Genomic DNA, 15858 nt, shown 5'->3' with positions numbered 1-15858 from the left:
TCACAGGGCTTGCATCTCAGATATCCCGTATACCAGTTATTTACATTAAGATGAATAACAGTAGCAAAATTACAGTTATAAAGTAGCAACAAAACAATTTTGTGGATAGGGGTCACCACAGCATGAGGACCTGTATTAAAGGGTCGCCACATTTGGAAGGTTGAGGACCACTGTGTCTGTCTGTCTGTCTGTCCCTCCAGTCACACCCAGGGTCCTGAGATACACTGTGGTGTGTATGGGCTGGGAACAAGGGGGCAGGCCCCCTTACCTTGAGACCGGTCCTCTGTCCTCTTAGGACCTGAGTTTGCCACTAATATACCGGAGTCACACTGTGTCTACCCTCACCTGGCTTGAGACTCACACCTTTGTCCCAGTCACGACCTACCCAGACCCTGGACTTGCCCAGGTCTGTGGAGTCCAAATGGGAAACAAGCAAGAGTCACGTCTTGTACAAGCCAGTTTGGAGGATGAAGGGAGAGGGCTCCTAAACTGCATGGGGGATTTGGGTCTAGCCCAAAACCACCCTAACCAAGAGCCAGAAGGGGTGGGACATGGTTGCACTCTGAGCACTGAGGCACACAGGAATACATAACTTTTTTTGTTTTTGTCTTAATCTGACACTCCTCCTCACCATATTAGGAATCAGACCCAGAGTCTTGACCATGCTAAGTGAGACAGGGCTATATCTGTAACCCTTGTTTTATTTTGATATAGGGTCACTCCGTTGTCCAGGCTGGCTTTTAACTCAGTGTGTAGCCCAGGCTGGCCTTCCATTTTCTGTCCTTCCTTCTACCCTCAGTCTCTTATGCCATGAAATCACAGGCCTATACTACCAGGTCTAGTTGTTTTGTTTTGCTTTTTCTTATTTATTCATTTACTTACTTAATTCGCTTCCTTCTTTCAATAAAGTCTCACCTCGCCCAAACTGGCCCTGAGCTCCTCTTGGGTCTGCCTCTCAAGTGCTGGCATTACAGGTGGGTGCCACCGCTTCTGGTCTTTATAATCTCTTTTAAAAGCATTTTACTGGGATAGGTTTTATATTACAGACCAGTTCTCAACATAGCACTGAACCCCTGCACACCCATCATGGAGTTTCTCTATGCCTTGCGTCACCAGGGTAAACATCAGACTTGTCACAGCTGAGATGACCCTTCACACCATCACTGTGAATGGCACAAACTCCTCGCCCTTTGCAAATTGCCTTGGTTTTCCTGCTGATGCCCTTCCTTCAAATCCCCGGCTGTGTTTAGTTGTCACATCTTGAGTGGCCCTGGGCTGTGACTTCTCTCAGCTTTTTTTTTTTTCTCTTTCAGCTTTTGTGATGCTAACAGTCCCGAGGCTTACGAGCCAGGCCCCTTGCCAACTCTCTTTTGGGGTTGAGATGTTGAAAGGCTGTGAACTAGCAAGGCTGAGTTCAGGCCTCAGGAATGCCGGAATTGGGGACTGGCTTCAAGTACCCCTCTGTCACTAAGCCACACAAATTAGGGAGCCTTCTCTGCCTCACTGGGGCTGAGCTGGGGTACGGTGTCTTCTGTGGGTGGGTCCCTGGGGCAATGATCTGCTCTGAAGGTGTTCTTGATCTCTTCTAGGAGCTGGGGTGAAGAAATGCAAAGGGCGGAGGGCATCTTTAAAGGAAGCTGACACTTGGCATGGCTTCTGAAATTAGCATTCTAATTCAGTACTCACAATACATATCCCACCCTGAGTAAGTGGGTTGTCCCTGCTTGAAATGAAAAAGCTGGGGTTTGGAAAAGGCCAAGAACTTTCTGGAGGTCACAGAGGGAGAAGGGGTTGTCTGGGGGTGGACTCTGATGTTCCTCTCTTCCCATGAGCAAAAGGTTCCTTGGTGTTTTGGGTCCGGAAGCCTGGCCTTTGGTTCCTAACGCATGGTTCCTGGCCCCAGCTCCTGAGTTGCAGGGTGTCTGCCATGGGAATTTGACTGGCCGGACACAAGGGATAGAAGACAATAAATATGGATTCCAGTCTCTGTCATACTGATCTCCAACCATTGTATCCAGCCAGGGTTTCTTTCTGTCATGTGGATTTTCACTACCTCGGGGTGATTTCACTTTTTAACCCTGATATTCTCTGTGAAATTATCATGATCCAATTAGCCAAAAAGCTCCTACCTGGCATAAGCCTCTGAGGTCAGCTCTAGATTCAGGGATCTAGCTCTCTTCCGGGGTGAAGTCTCACTTCCTGCTGCCTGCACTTTCAGCTCCCACTAGCAGATGGCCAAGGTTGCCTCCCTTTCCTAGAAAGGGATGTAGAATGGCCAGTTGTCCCCCCTCTCTCTCTCGAAGCTTCTGCCTCTCCCCACTTCTCCCCTTCGCCCCCCTCCCCTCTTCTCCCCTTTTTCCTTCCCCTCAATAACCCACCTAATAAATGTTCATCCAACTTTACTCTGCATGGTGTGCCTCTGTCTCTCTCTCTCTCTCTTTCTCTCTCTCTCTCTCTCTCTCTCTCTCTCTCTCTCTCTCTCTCTCGCCCACCTGCCACCACCACATGGAGATATGCTGCGTGGTCTCGTATGCAGTCCCTGCCTAAAATTGGCTGGTCCTGCTGCCCACTGCCGGGGATTTGCACCTTCCCGAGACCCACTGTCTGCCGCTGCCGGGACCCCGCAGCAAGCTGCCAGGGACTCACAGCCTGCTTGGGACTAGCTGTTTTTGGGACCCCGCAGCAAACCCATTACAGCCAGGGCAAGCAACTTGAGTAACAATGTCAAGACAGAGTTTTGGAATCAAAAGAAGCCAAGTCAGCATCCGGGCTGTTCCCACCAGGCTCGGAGGACAACGTGTGCTGTTTAGGATTTCTTCAAGCCTGAGGTATAAGGCTTAAAGATGATGGGGGCTAGGAGGTTACCATTCTAACCATATGAGGAGAGAGGGAAAGAGAGAGAAAGAGAAGGAGAGAGGGAGGGAGAAAGATGAGGGGAGAGAGATTAGGTCAATGCATTATGAAAATAATTAAATAGTCAAAACATGCCATCAAGTCAAAACCAAGTCATATGTGTTTAGGTTGGAGGCTCCTGGGGCCTGAGGCTTCCCACTCTTTTGTGGACCAGACAGGCCTGGAATTTGAGATTCTCCTGCCTTGGGTAGCCTAGGAACTGGAATTACACCACCACCAGGCCAGACTAGCCACTTGACACTGGAAGTTCCCACCCCACCCATGTTGAGCTCTCTTAACTTCAAGGCTTGCAGGCCACCCAGAATACTAAATTGGTACTAAGTGACATCTCTTCTGCCTGGATCTACCAGCAGACAGAGGTCTGTCTTCCTTACCTATCTCTTTCCGGCCTGACCTTCTGGAAGCTTCTCTAGAGCTGGCTCTGAGGCAAGTGCCAGGTAGACAGACAGCAGCGGCATTTGTTCAGACTTTCTGCTTTACATTTATTTGTTTTATGTATGTGAATATTTTGCCTGCATGTATTTTGTACACCACAAGTGTGCCTTGGGTCCCTGAAGTTTAGAAGGGGGCATTGGATGTGAATGTTACAGCCCTGAGGGGAAAGGTTTCCCCAAGGCAAGTGCTGCAGTTCTGAAGGGAAAGGTATTCTGGCAGTCAGGAGCCAAGGAATACCACAAAGTCACACCGCACAACAAACTTCACACAAAGAGATTTAGTGGGAAAGACTCAAAAGGGTAGCTGTCTCTGCTTGGGCTAGAAACTGCAAAGAACTGAGCAGAAGGCAGGGTTATATAGGGTTTCTTGGGGGCACAGTTTTCCATGGTGGAGATTTCCAGGATGGGAATTGATGGGATTTCAAGTCCTGAGCTAGGATCAAGCTAAGGGATGGGTGGGTTTTTGAGCTCAGGGATTGGTGGGTTTTCAAAACCCTGAGGTGAGCTTGGACTTTTTAGCCCTATATGGGGGTCCCTTGGAAGTGGAGTTAGGGATGTTTGTGTGACATCATGTGGGTGCTGGAAACTTAATCCAGGTCCTTTGCAAGAACAGTCAGGGATCTTAACCATGGAGAATCCCTCCGGCTCCCAGAGTCATTCTGGAGATGAAGAACTAGGATACATAGAGCACTGTGCAGGTTGGAGGTGCCGACAGAGGAAGCTTGGCACTCTCCTCCAGTCCTTTTTCTTCTTCTGAGAGTTTCTGTTCTCTCCCCCCACCCCATGGCCTTACCACCGCCCAATGCCATCAAGTTGTTTCTTGGAACCCAGTTTCCTGGTGCAGCAGTTAAGGCTCGGTGGAGTGTGATGGTATCTGATGTCTCTCTGCACAGCTGGGAGCTGAGGCTGGGTTCCTCCCTGAAGCTCAGAGGTCCCATCCTTGCTGGCATGGCCGGCACGCCCCTTCCTCGCTATCATGCTGCCTCCCCAAGAAACAGAGCCACAGTCTCCTCTGTTAGCACAGAGGATAACTCTGCCTCCCCAGCTCTGGGGCAGGAGCAGCCTGGTAGGATGAAGGCTGCGGTCCCGAGCAGTAATTGAATTGCAGAATCCCATTTTGATGGAGCCAGCCAGCTGCTAATTTATCAGATCAATAGTCAACCGTGGGGTCAGTCAGTGGTGAGTGACAGTATGGCCAAGGGCAACCTTGGCTCCAGCCCATCTCACAGCAGCATAGATTAGGGAGGCCAAAAAACGGCCTACCTCCATTTCCTGAACGATGAAGAGAAAGAGGGAGGGTTGTAGGAGGGGGGGGGGGAATCAGAAGGGTCAAGGAATGTAGCTTGGTCTTCTTGTGTAACAGTGGGAAAAGGGGGCTGTCTTTGACTCTTTTGCTGACTTTTCGGACCCTATTCCTTATACTTGCTTTGCCCAGCCTCAATACAAGGGGAGGTGCTTAGTCTTACTGCAACTTGATCTGTCATGTTTTGTTGATATCCATGGGAGGCCTGCCCTTTTCTGAACAGAAACTGAGGAGGAGTGGGTGGAAGGAGGGGGTAAAGGGAAAGGACTGGGAGCAGAGGTGGAAGGGGAAATTGTGATGGGGATGTAAAATAAAATAAAAAACAAAACAAAACAAAAAACCCACCATGATCCAAAGCAACTCAAGGCAAGAATCTAGAAGGATGAATAGGAATTGGTGCAAAGGCCATGGAGGAGTGTTGCGTGCTGCCTTGCTCCTTGTGGCTTGCTCAGTTTGCTTTCCTATACATCCCAGGACCCCCAGCCCCGAGGTGGCACTATCCACAGTTGGCTGGACCCTTCCACATCAATCAGCCAATTTTAAAAATGCACCAGAGGCTTGCAGAGGCCAGTTTTCTCAACTGACGTTCTCTCTTCCCAGATGGCTCCTGTTTGTCTCAAGTTGACACAAAACCAGCCAGCACAGTCTGAGAGTGAGTGTTCTGGGAGCTGGTAGAAAGCAAGAGAAGCCAAATGGAATTCCTGGTATTATGGAGGTTCAATGCAGTTAAGGTACTGACAGGATAGGGCGGGTGCCTGGAGTGGTGGTGGTAAAACCAGACAATGGCAAAGCCAGACAATAGCGTACTGCAGGCCCTTGACCCCAACAAAGATGAGGGAGGTTGTTGTTGTGCAGAGGTCTCCTCTGAGAAAAAAAAACATTCCATCCTGCAGGAGAGCTCCTTAAGCAGAGAAGTAAACAACTAAAAAATAGCTCCAGGAACTCCCTGAAACTGACCAGATTCATTAGGCCCCTCCCTGCCAGAGTAAACAAGAAAAATTGAAAGTCGGCTTAAGGGAAAGCAAAAGCTAAACTACAAGGAAGATTTCCAGACAGGCTGAGATGCCAAGAGAACCCTCTGAGGAAAAAGGCTGTAAAAAGGACTCCAAGACCAGCCGAGCTTCCTGGAAGAGGTTTAGACCAACAGCCGCCTGGAAAGGATGCTCTCCGCCCTGCTGAGCTGCCTGCAGGCTGTGCAGTGTGCTCCAGGCTCCCAGCTTTTGTGAGCTGTCACCGGTGCTGGGGTGGGCCTTGGTGGTGCAGCTGTCTGTAAGTCACTCCTGTGCCTGTGAGTAACCCTGATAACATTCATTGGTTACCAAGTTGGAATTAAAGGGTACACGCTCACTGGGCTGCTGGGGATCCCTGTCTGGGGTCAGAAGACCCGTGTCGTGTCTTCCCCAGGAAAGGTTCTGTCTCACAACAGTAGTTCAGTAGTCGAGATGGTGCAACCTGGGAGGAACGTGGGCAGGAAACAGCAGAGAAGGTGAACTGATCTTGGAAAGCTCCAGGTGAGATGAAATCCCTGCTTTCTGAGTGTGGGATAGTACCCTTAGCACGGTAACTTACCACAGTGTTTTCTTTCTATGTGACCCTTGCCAAGACGGTGACTCTTTCCCTTCTGGACCTCAGTGTCCTCATCTGAAAAATGGGCAAACGAGATAGGCACAGTGGTGCATGCTTATAATCCCAGAGTACTGTTACTAGAGGATTGCTATGAGTTCTAGGCCAGCCTGGTCCACAAAGTGAGTTCTAGGCCAGACTGGGGCAGGGGGACAGGGCAGAACAGGGGAATGATAGGGGCCACCTCAGCAAGTTTTAGTGAATTAGGGACCTCGTACATACTTGCCCCATGCATGGGGATAGAGCAAACCCTCTGTGACGTTGTCGGTGACACTGCCAGTTGACTGTAAAGCCTGGTCCCCATCCGTCTCACTGAATGACGATAGCTCTGTCATCTGCCAAGAGAACACAAAGCTGGAAAATGGATCGAGAATAGGAAAAGGATGCTGAGTGCCATAAATAGCCTGTGTCACCTGTGCTGTGCCTAAGGCCACATAGAAAGGGCCACTTCGATGACCGGAGAGCGGGTAGAAGTGTCCTCTTTCTGGGCTTGCACACATGTCCGTCGTTGGGAATATGCATAAGCTGGTAGCAACACTCAGGGAGGATTGGGTTTGTGATGGGGTGCAGCTGGGGTGAGGGGAGTAGAGGTCGGCGGTGGGTACCAAGCACCTTACGTGCTGATGCTCCCTGGGCTGCACAAAGAAGCACGGTGCCCAGGATGTGTGTCTTTCATTGCTACTTGGCTCATCACTGGTCCGAGCTAACCAGGAGACCTCTCCCATCTTCCCTCTTTCTCAGTCACAGGCCTCGGCCTGCTCCTCCTCCAGCAGAGCTTTCCCTGAGAAGTCTCCCCTCAGGGTACAGGCATCCCACTGCCTTGTAGTCTTCAGGGTCCTCATCACTGACTGGGTTTGCGCCAAGCGGTGCCTTACTCCTGGTATTAGTTAGGGGGCAGCATTGGCTCTTCCTTCCTACAGTCACAATGCCATGGTGGCTAACCCCACAAAAAGTTGGTCTTATCCCTCTACCACTGTAGGTGGGTGGAGAAGGTGTGCTGCCTAGAGTTAATACAATATGGCACTGTCTGTCTTTGAGGGCAGGGGCCTGTCTGCTTTGTTGACTAGGGGAACAATAGATCGTACGTAGATACTCAAAGAACAGCAAGAGAATGAGCGTGTGAGGACATGATGGAGATGGTGCTAGAGTCATGCCTTCAAGTGCCTGAAGTCCTCTGTGTGGACGCAGGCTTCAGGGAAGCAGCCATGCTTAATGGCTTGAACAGAGATGCCGCTGGCTGCTGCACCAGCACAGCCTCCCAGAATCCTTTGCCTCTGACCCTCGCTCTTGGTTGCTGCTAGCTTCAATATTCTCCTTTTCCACTGCACACTGGAGAGGTGCATGACCTTGTTCAACCCTGGAGCTCTGCAGCTTGCAGTTCCTGGCCCAGGAGAGGCATCTCCAACCCCAGAAATCTTCTGGGAGAGACTTGGTGGCCTGTCTTGGATCGGGTGCCGCTCTTGTCTGAGAGAGAGGAAGAAGTATATGTTGGAATTGGATGTCAGTTCCCAGGAGAAGCGCCTGCATGAGGGTACCTTTTGCTAGCAGGAATTTCTCAGTGCAAATAGTGTGTGAGTGTATGGTTGAATGGGCAGATGGACATATGCGTGGGTGGGAGGTAAGTAGAGGCCGTTCCCTTATTGCCAAACAAGGGTGATAAAATCATTACTCATAAGCTGGGTGATGGTGGCACACGCCTTTAATCCCAGCACTCGGGAGGCAGAGGCAGGCGGATCTCTGGGAGTTCGAGACCAGCCTGGTCTACAGAGCTAGTTCCAGGACAGGCTCCAAAGCCACAGAGAAACCCTGTCTCAAAAAAAAAAAAAAAAAAAAAAAAAAAAAAAAAAAAAAAAAAAAATCATTACTCATACAGATGAGTATTTACTATGTACCAGGGACTTTTGTGTATCAAGGTGCTCACTCTCAAGACTGCCCTGTGAGAAGAGCATTCCCATTCAAATCTCCGTGTCACAGATGGGGAAGCTGAGGCATCTAGAGGTTAAATAACCCCGATCATGAGTGGCAGAACTGGGGTTCAAATTCAGACTGTCCAGCTGTGAGTTCGGTGCCAAGACCATGCCCATGGCTCATGTGAGAACAAGGTGCCATCTGGAGACACCAGAGTGTGTTCAGCACCAGTCTGTGGGGTGTTTATGCCATATCACTGACTGATACAGGGGGAAAATATAAACAGGCTTGGGACCTGTCATGACATTCACAAATGTCAAATGTCATGCTGCCTTTAGTAGGACATGAGAGATGGGTGTTGACAGAGGTTTCTGTCCTGCCCCGGGGCCTGTTCAGTCCCAAAGAAACATACAGAGGTCTATATTAATTATAAACTGGCTGGCCTATTAGCTCAGGCTTCTTATTAATTAATTCTTACATCTTAAATTAGTCCATCATTCTTATCTATGCTAGTCACGTGGCCTGGTACCTTTTATCAGTGAGGCATTTTCATCTTGCTTCCTCTGGGTCTGGATTCCTCTGTGTCTGGGTAACGATTGCAGACTGAACCTTTCCTCTTTCCAGAATTCTCTGGTTCTCATTGCCCTGCCTCTACTTCCTGCCTGGTTACTGGCCAGTCAGCCTTTTATTAAAACAATACAAGACCATTGTCCCACAGTAGATGGGGTAGAAACAGATTGTGAGGTTTTAAATTTCTTTCATTATGTGTGTGTGTGCACAAGTGTGTGTATGCGTGTGTGTGTGTGTGTGTGCGTGTATGTGTGCCTGTGAGTGTATGTAGCTTGCTCCTTCCGCCCCACGTGGGTCCCAGGCATAGCACTCAGCCATCAGGTTTGCAAGAAGCTCTTTGCCCACTGAACCATCTTGCTGGCCCTTTCAAGTCTTTTCCTTCATTTATTTTTATGTGTTTGAGTGTTTTGCCTGTATGTGTGTCTGTGCACCAAATGTGTGCCTGGTACCCCCAGAGGTCAAAGAGGTCATCGGGATCCCTGTGGACCTAGAGTCACAGATCATGTGAGCTGGCATGTGGGTGTTGAGAATCAAATCCTGGTCCTCTGGGAGAGTAGCCAGAGCTCTTAATCTCTAAGCCATCTTTCTACCCCTGTTAATTTTTTTTTTCTTGATCTTGTTTTGAGCCAAGGTCTATGTAGTACAAGCTGTTCTGAGGCCATCCCCCTGCCTCAGTCTCCCAAGTCATAGGGTTATGGGCTTGTGCCACCATGCCCAGTTATTCAGACAGTTTCCCTGCCCCTTTGTTGGAGTGTGGGGAACCCAGAGCTGGCCGAGTGGACTGGAATGAGAGCCACTAGTATTGATGACCCCGGAATGAGAACACTTCTCTGAGGAAGTTCCAGGTCAGGGCTGAAGCTTCACAAAAGCTCGTAGTGGCCATCTGGGGGCCAGACTGGGACTTCCGGCTGTCCTGAGGTGGCCACTCTTCATCTGGCGGTGGCTTCCAGCTTCAGCACAGCCCCTCTCTCTTCTGATGTATGAAGTCTGAAAACTGATGGATAAAAAGCCCCAATTGAAAGACACTAATTACCTATCATTATTTTCCATGCCGTAATTTGCGTGCAATGAGATTTCCATCAGTTGTCTGGGATCAGCCTGGTTTTGACTAATCTTCCAGGCGACACGGTGCTTAATGGCAGATTTCTGCCTGAGCTGTGGAGCGTGGAGAAGGAGGAAGGCTGTCGCTGAGGCTGTTACACTGTTGAGCACTCGTTTTTCCTGTGTTCCAGCAAAGATATTCCCAAGAGAGGCAACTAAAAACAAAACGCAGACATCGCAGAGGAAAGTGCCTGAAGAGCAGTGTGACCTGGGTTGGTGGCAGGTGGGTGGCTTTCTCCATAAGCTTGATCTTCCAGGCAGGTTCCCTCCAGCTCAGAATCTAAACTCTGTACTTCTTGGGTGCCCTCCACAAACCAGCCTGTTTCCCAGGCTATGGTTCCCTAACCTAAAAGTCACCAAGTGAGGCAGAAAGCCTGCTGAGAATTTGAGAGTCAGTGACTTCAGCTGGGCAGGTGTGTCTGGTTGTGAGAGTTGAAAGATACAAGTGTGTAAGGTGTCGGCCCCACAGGAATGATTTTAAAAAATATTTCCTATTAAAACGAGCAATTCAGACTGCTAGGGGAAGGGTTTCAATTAATGAAACTTCTGAGTTTAAGAAAAAAGTATCTATAATTAATGGTCCTCAGTGCACAGAACCTGATTTATCGTAATCCTAACACGTCTCATCACTGGCCCACCCCTCTCCTCCTCTGCCCTTGCTCTAATGTAGTAAGCACCTAGAAGGCTGAGAGTTTGGTAGTCATTTATGGCTAACATCTAGCCTCAGGCCTTCCCCTGTCCTGTGCACAGCTGAGTTGTGCTTATTTATCAACCCCTTCCCCTCCTAGTATTTGGCAAATTTCTTGCATTTTATCCTCAGTTTTGGATGAGGCTGGTGTTTGTCAGTTAACCCCAGGTCAGCTAGCTGCTGGATTTCTTCATAAGCTGTCCATGGAAATTATCACAATAGCAGCACCCACTAAGACACCATCACCTAGACAACCTTGGGAAGCAGATGCTGTGGTTGAGCCTATTCCACGGGTGAACACCAGAGAAGGCATGACCTGGCTACCCAGAACCGACCACATTGTGAGGCATAACCGACATGTTCCACACAGATGTTTGTCCCTGCCCTCAGGTGCGTGGCCTGAGGAGAAAGCCAGGTGGCTCTAGCTAGAGCAACCGTTTGTTGTGACCCAGATTCTTTTCAGAGGTGAGAAGACCCCCACCCCACAGCAGAAAGTAGGTGAGTCCGTTCTACACCCCCCCTCCCCGCCCGTCCACCTGCTGGCAGGCCACCTCAAGAGGACCTGTACCTGGGATTCCCGCCGAACTCTGGGAACTCTTTTCCTTTAGAGTTTGGGGGCAAAACTGGGTTTCATTCAGAACTTACGAGGTTCTCCCCGTCTCTCTGTGTTTGGAGAATCTTCAGCGCTGTGGAGTGATACCCAGCTGGAGCAGGAAGGGCTGTGTGGAAGCAAGACGGAGGCCACATTTAATCAGACGGTGGTGACATTGAGGCCAAGGTGGCTTGCCGAGCTCCGGTTACCAGACGGATCAAAGAGAGAGGATGCCTCAAGGGGCTTCTGCCACCAGTGATTGCTCTTGCAAAGGCCCTGAGATGGGATGTCTGCTCCCTTCCCACAGTCAATAATCATTGTCATTGATCCAGACCGCCCCAGATGATGGCTAGCCTGCGCCCCCTCCCAGAGCTTTGTGGGGTGCCTCCTACTCTCTCACCCTGAGACGGTTTCTTTCCTGCTCTCCACTTGGTAACCTATCCATGATCACCTCTAAAATTTTTTCATTTTAAATTTTTCTTTTTTTTTATTTTATTTTTTTGAGAAAGGGTTTCACTGTGTAGCTTTTGCTGGCCTGGTACTGGCCTGTAGTCTAGGCTGGCCTTTAACATCTCACCTGTCCCACCTCCCAAGGGCTAGGATTAAAGGTATATACCACCATTTTGTGGCAGAGATGCTCATAGCCCTGGCTGGCCTCCAACTCAACTGTGTACCTGAGGCTAGCCTTGAACTTTGAACTCTCCTGTCTCCATCACCTGAACACTGGAATGTGTAGCGTGGGGGTGTGGTGTGTGGAACTGGAGATTCTCCCAGCTCAGTTTCCTAAGTAGCTGGGATTGCAGGCATATGCTGTGTTGCCCGGATCACCCTCCAAACAAAACCACCATCAGCAGCTGACATAAAGCGGAGAGCTCTACTCTGAAAATCTGAGGTCCAGAATTTGTTCCAAAATCTGAACTTTTTTGTTGATGTTGTTCATTGCTGGGATGAAAGATGGAACCCAAGGTATGCTTTTCCCCAGTACTGCACAAACATCCCTAATAACTTAAGACTTGTATTCATTTGTAGTGTCAAGGTAGTTTTCTAAAAGTTCTGGGTTTAGGGGCTGGTCCTGGGTTTGATCCCCAGCACTGAAAAGAAAAATGTATAAAATTACCTTTTGGTTCTGTACACATTGCATGTTTAGAGTTGGGTCCATCTCCATGATCTTACTACGTGTATGCAAATATTCCAAAATCTGAAAAAAATTCTCCTATCCAAAATATTTCGATTCTGAGGCATTGCGGTTGACAACCATGCAATCTGTAGTTTACAGTATGTTGGGGAGCAGAACGGAGAGAGCGAGCAGTGGTGACGATAGATCGGCAGGCGGGAATGAATTGCTGGGGCAAACTAGAAAGTACGGGTGGTTGATTTTAAATACGTGGCATTCCATCCACTCTCAATGATTTGCTTCTCGTCAAAGACACTAATGTGACCAGCAACCGTCGAAAGTGTATCCCTTCCCCATACCCACATCCCTAAGTCCAGGGGAGACTGCCCTGTACCTGGTGCTAACTGCCCAGTACCTGGTACTGACTGCCCTGTACCTGGTGCTAACTGCCCTGTACCTGGTGCTGACTGCCCTGAACCTGGTGCTGACTGCCTTGTACCTGGGACCCTTCTGTCTGTGCCTTTTCAGTGCTGGGATTTCAAGCATGCTACCCTATCTGACTTTTTACGTGAGTTCTGGGGATCTGAACCTGGGTCTTCACACTTGCGTGGCAAGCAATTTACCAATTGAGCCACATCCCCAGGCTCCTTCCTTCGCTCCTTCCTGCCATCCCTCTGCCCTTCCATCTGTTCATCCCTCCCCCTTCTCTCTCCCCCTCTCGCTCCCCCTCTCTCCTGTCTTTCTTTAAGGTCTCACCATGTAGTCTAGGCCGACCTTGAGCTTGCTCAGTCCTCCTGCCTCTGCCTCCCACTTGCTGGGTTTATAGGTATGCACTGCCTCACTTGGTGCTGTCTTCTTGGACGCCTTCCTCTCTGTCCTTCCTTTACATTTTGCTCTGAATAAGTGCCTGAAGTCAGGGGCAGACAGGGACTGTGGCCAAGTGTTCCAAAGAGTCTGGCATCATCAATAACTTCCTTTGCCCTGCCAGGGACGTGAAACAGGGTTGATGAGAATGGACATCCCCTCCTTGCCTCAGAGTTCTCCATTCTTTTTGTTCTGGGTTGGAGACAGTTTCATTGTGAAGCCCTGCCAGAGTTTTCCCGCTCTTAACTCTAGGGGTCAAGAGATGACAATAAGGAATTCGGGTTAGGGACAGTAAGACACCATCTGTATTTTGGAGGACTGTAAAGACAAAGTTTCTATATTTCTATATGGAGTGGGTTTCCTCGGGCCTGGGATCAGGGCAACGGGGGTCTGACATAGGAACCAGATCTGCATACACTGCTAGCTGGACTCCTGGCTCCTCCCTCTGCTCTAGTAAACTGAATGAACGTGGAGCCCCTGCTGTCTATTCTGGAACGCCGGGAAAACAGTCTCCAGCAGATAGGTTACGATGATCAAGTACAACGGTTCAGAAGAAGATCCCCAGCCGGCTGTGATGGTTCACGCCTGTAATCTCAGTCCCCAAAGGCTGGGAGGTAGGACTGGCATCAGTCCAAGGCTAGCTTGAGCTGAATGGTGAGAAGCAAGTCACCCACGGTTGCCTAGTAAGAGCCAGCTCAAGAGTCAAGCCAACAGACAAAGCAAAGGTCTAGAGGACAACTGGAGCTTGGTGAATGGTAGCTGGGGTCAACAGGCCTTGGAGTGGAGGAGCAGGCGGATGGGGCCTGAGAGTGGAAAAGAAAATGAAACAGAGCAAGGCATCTCAGGGATGTTTATGCCCTAAGAAGACCAGAAACAGGGGTGTCCCCTAAGCTAGTGCTGGTCTGGGGGCCTGGTGTCCCCTAAGGTAGTTCCAGTCTGGGGACCCGGGATTCTTTCATGAGGGCGTCTGACCTGGCTCCTGGGTGCTTGTCCCTCTTCCTGTCAGCCAGCCAGCAGCTGGTGTGAAGTAGGGACCCACACATGCAGCCTGTCCACGGGAAGGCATCCTGGTGGGGCTCGAATCGCCACAGAAGTGAGAATGCTAACTTAGATGTGGTGATGGGTAAACATGTTATAATCCTATAATCTCAGCACTTGGGAGGCTGAGGCAGGAGAACGGCATGCTAGAGTCCAGCCTGGAGAGATGGCTCAGAGGTTAAGAGCACTAACTGTTCTGCCTTTGGATTTCAGGTCCATCCCCAGAATCCGTGTCAGGTTGCTCACTACTGCCTGTTAGCTCCAGCTCCAGGGGATCACATGCTCCTGCCCTTTGAGGGTACCTGTGCTCATGTGTGAACGAGCACATGCACACACACACACAAACATACACACATACGCACACACACAATTAATAATAATAAAATAGCCAGGTAGTGTAGTACACGCTTGTAATGCCAGCGTTCAGGAAGCAGTGGCAAGAGGAGTTTGAGGTCAGCCTGGTCTACATAATGAGTTCCAAGATGAACAAGACTACGTAGACCTTGTCTCATTGCAAAAGAAATAAAGAAGTGGAACGAAGAGCAAGGGAGAGGTAGGGAGAGAAGAGGAGGGAGAGCTAGAGGGGAGATTAAGAAATAACGTCATTACACCAAATGCCCCTCAGTTGGGATTCAGATACTGAATTACTGGCTGCTTCCTGCACTGACTCTGTCTGAGACCAGGGTCCAGTTTCTTAGCCCTGGGGGGTCCCAGACACTGAAGGATGCCTTGGGGCCTTCTGAATCAAGACACTGGACTGGAGAAAGCTGGGATTTGGGCTTGGGAGCACAACTAGACACTTCCAGTATCTTTCAGGCTAGTCTGAGCATCAAGATGTGGTGGGGGGCGAGGGGCAATGGAAAATTGTGGCCTATACCCTCCCAGGAGAAGCTGCAGCCTCCCTCTGCCTCCCTCCGGGTAAATGCTGTTTGTGCCTTTAGAGACAGAGGGAGGCCTGTCTTACATGCTCAAGAGAAGCGGCTTTTGGCCCTGCTGGTGTCAAAGGTCCCTTGGGAAGTCTTCAGTGCTCTTAGAGCCTGTGGAAGACTGAATAGAATCAGGAAGTTAGGGAATCCCAGGGCTTCCTGTAGGACTTAAAAGCTAGAGAGGATCAGAAGTTGTCACCCCTGACGAGGCGTGGAAGGGCACGTGGGGAGCACTCCCGCAGTGTTCTTGACCTTGCTCTCGGTCCGACCCCCACCTCCAGATGGTACCCTGCTGCTTCCTTAGGCTTACCTTGCTGGTGTTGGGTGGCTGTGCCAAAGATGACAAGGTACCCGCCAGAGATGTAGAAACGGTCTGGAGTCGACTGTCTGCTTACCAAGGGAGAATGCGGATGCCGTAGGAGAGGATCTCCATGTTAAAGGAATGTTCTATTTGGAACACAGGGGACCCAGGGGCCCAGTCTGTACAAACTCCTTTCTAGAAAGCTAGAGAACAAGAGCCTGTAGCAGCTGTTCGTCAACCTCTGGGTCGCGACCGGGGAAAACACATTTCTGATGGTGTTAGGAACCGGGACACCACTCAGTAACAAAATTACAGTTATGGTATAGCAATAAAATAATTTTATGGTCGGGGGGATACTACACCATGAGGAAATGCATCAAAGGGTTGCAGCATTAGGAAGGCTGAGGACCGCTGCAAGGCTCTCTCATTCAGGACCTGCAGCTACCTCCCTCCCTCCCTCCCTCCCTCCCTCCCTCCCTCCCT

At 49.9% G+C, this 15858-nt stretch overlaps 1 protein-coding gene and 1 long non-coding RNA gene across 3 annotated transcripts in view; one reads left to right on the top strand and one right to left on the bottom strand.

The window, feature by feature from the left end:
- The window catches only part of Esrrb (estrogen related receptor beta), a 99159-nt gene that overhangs the window by 28916 nt on the left and 54385 nt on the right, over positions 1 to 15858 (top strand). The window lies entirely within an intron of this gene.
- Positions 3702 to 15858, bottom strand: part of LOC126507762 (uncharacterized) — a 46303-nt gene continuing 34146 nt past the window's right edge. Inside the window, exons 2-4 of one of the 2 annotated variants that reach the window (XR_007593630.1) lie at positions 11186 to 11259; positions 6220 to 7737; positions 3702 to 4619 (exon numbers count right to left, since the gene is read on the bottom strand). This is a non-coding gene — a long non-coding RNA (uncharacterized lncRNA). The remainder of the gene's footprint in view (positions 4620 to 6219; positions 7738 to 11185; positions 11260 to 15858) is intronic. The other variant, XR_007593629.1, reaches the window with a different exon arrangement.

The sequence above is a fragment of the Alexandromys fortis genome, unplaced genomic scaffold (genome assembly GCF_014885135.2).
Source record: "Alexandromys fortis isolate MF-2015 unplaced genomic scaffold, M_Fortis_MF-2015_v1.1 scaffold_47, whole genome shotgun sequence".
Classification (NCBI taxonomy): domain Eukaryota; kingdom Metazoa; phylum Chordata; class Mammalia; order Rodentia; family Cricetidae; genus Alexandromys; species Alexandromys fortis.
The sequence above is the reverse complement of the archived record's forward strand: the minus strand, read 5'-3'. Positions and strand labels throughout refer to the sequence as shown.